Genomic DNA, 2,500 nt, shown 5'->3' with positions numbered 1-2,500 from the left:
CCCTCGGAATGGGAAAACGGGTCATTTTCGTGTCGCCACATTGCATGCGAACCGCATGAAACTTCCAGAGGCATTTGCAGCAGAAATGCATGTGCAGTCAAAAAATTGAATATTTTTCACGGATAGACCCCGTGAAACGCTAGAAATTGGCGGGGATGTGTCTCTTGTGGCTCACGGGGCTGTTAGGGTGGCACAGAAATCCCTCGGAATGGGAAAAAACGGGTCATTTTCGTGTCGCCACATTGCATGCGAACCGCATGAAACTTCCAGAGGCATTTGCAGCAGGAATGCATGTGCACTCAAAAAATGTGATATTTTTCACGGAGAGACCCCGTGAAACGCTAGAAGTGGGCGGGGATGTCTCTCTTGTGGCTCACGGGGCTGTTAGGGTGGCACAGAAATCCCTCGGAATGGGAAAACGGGTCATTTTCGTGTCGCCACATTGCATACGAACCGCATGAAACTTCCAGAGGCATTTGCAGCAGGAATGCATGTGCACTCAAAAAAGTGAATATTTCTCACGGATAGACCCCGTGATACGCTAGAAATTGGCGGGGATGTCTCTCTTGTGGCTCACGGGGCTGTTAGGGTGGCACAGAAATCCCTCGGAATGGGAAAACGGGTCATTTTCGTGTCGCCACATTGCATGCGAACCGCATGCAACTTCCAGAGGCATTTGCAGCAGAAATGCATGTGCAGTCAAAAAAAAATTGATATTTTTCACGGATAGACCCCGTGAAACGCTAGAAATTGGCGGGGATGTGTCTCTTGTGGCTCACGGGGCTGTTCGGGTCGCACAGAAATCCCTGGGAATGGGAAAACGGGTCATTTTCGTGTTGCCACATTGCGTACGAACCGCATGAAACTTCCAGAGGCATTTGCAGCAGGAATGCATGTGCACTCAAAAACTTCTATATGTTTCACGGATAGACCCCGTGAAACGCTAGAAATTGGCGGGGATGTGTCTCTTGTGGCTCACGGGGCTGTTAGGGTGGCACAGAACTCCCTCGGAATGGGAAAAGGGGTCATTTTCGTGTTGCCACATTGCATAGGAACGCCATGAAACTTCCAGAGGCATTTGCAGCAGAAAGGCACGTGCACTCAAAAATTTTAATATTTTTCACGCATAGACCCCGTCAAACGCTAGAAGTTGGCGGGGATGTCTCTCTTGTGGCTCACGGGGCTGTTAGGGTCGCACAGAAATGCCTCGGAATGGGAAAACGGGTCATTTTTGTGTGGCCACATTGCATAGGAACGGCATGAAACTTCCAGAGGCATTTGCAGCAGGAATGCATGTGCACTCAAAAACGTCTATATTTTTCACGGATAGACCCCGTGAAACGCTATAAATTGGCGGGGATGTCTCTCTTGTGGCTCACGGGCGCTGTTAGTTAGGGTCGCACAGAAATCCCTCGGAATGGGAAAAGGGGTCATTTTCGTGTTGCCACATTGCGTACGAACGGCATGAAACTTCCAGAGGCATCTGCAGCAGAAATGCATGTGCACTCAAAAACGTCTATATTTTTCACGGATAGACCCCGTGAAACGCTAGAAATTGGCGGGGATGTGTCTCTTGTGGCTCACGGGGCTGTTAGGGTCGCACAGAAATCCCTCGGAATGGGAAAACGGGTCATTTTCGTGTTGCCACAATTGGCATACGAACGGCATGAAACTTCCAGAGGCATTTGCAGCAGAAATGCATGTGCACTCAAAAACGTGAATATTTTTTCACGGATAGACCCCGTCAAACGCTCGAATTTGGCGGGGATGTTTCTCTTGTGGGTCACGGGGCTGTTCGGCTCGCACAGAACTCCCTTGGTCCACCTGATTCGTGCATACAGGCAGCAACTAAAACTCTGTAAACCTGCTGTGAGGACATCTAAACAGTGGACCAGTGAGGCTGTGGAAGATTTGCGGGCGTGCTTAGACTGTACTGACTGGGATATGTTCACGACTGCTACCAATAGTCTGGATGAACTCACAGAGGCTGTGTACATCAGCTTCTGTGAGGACTGCTGTATCCCAACACGTACCAGGGTGAACTTTAACAACAACAAGCCCTGGTTCTCAGCAAAGCTCAAAAGGTTGAGGTTGGAGAAGGAGGAAGCGTTTAGGAGTGGGGATAGAGACAGATTCAAGGAGTCGAAGAACAGGTTTAGCAAAGCGGTGAGAGAGGCTAAACGACTGTACTCAGAGACACTAAAACACCAGTTCTCTACTAACGACGCTGCTTCTGTCTGCCAAAGGGCTCAGGCACATCACCAACTACAAACCCAGAGCGCCCCACACCACTAACGACTCCCGCCTAGCCAACGACCTGAACGAGTTCTACCGTAGATTTGAAAGACAATTGGACTGTCCTGAACCACCCCTTCCCACCCAAGAGGCCCCATCCCCCACCCATACTACAGAAACGACTCTCTCCTTTCAGGAGGGAGAAGTTAATGGGCTTTTCAAGAGGCAGAATCCACGCAAAGCAGCCGGGCCGGACTCTGTCTCT

Source organism: Petromyzon marinus, unplaced genomic scaffold (genome assembly GCF_048934315.1).
Source record: "Petromyzon marinus isolate PM22_M1 ecotype Great Lakes invasive population unplaced genomic scaffold, UKy_Petmar_22M1.pri1.0 PM_G_Scaffold_29, whole genome shotgun sequence".
NCBI classification, from domain to species: Eukaryota; Metazoa; Chordata; class Hyperoartia; order Petromyzontiformes; family Petromyzontidae; genus Petromyzon; species Petromyzon marinus.
Note: the sequence above shows the minus strand (reverse complement) of the source record.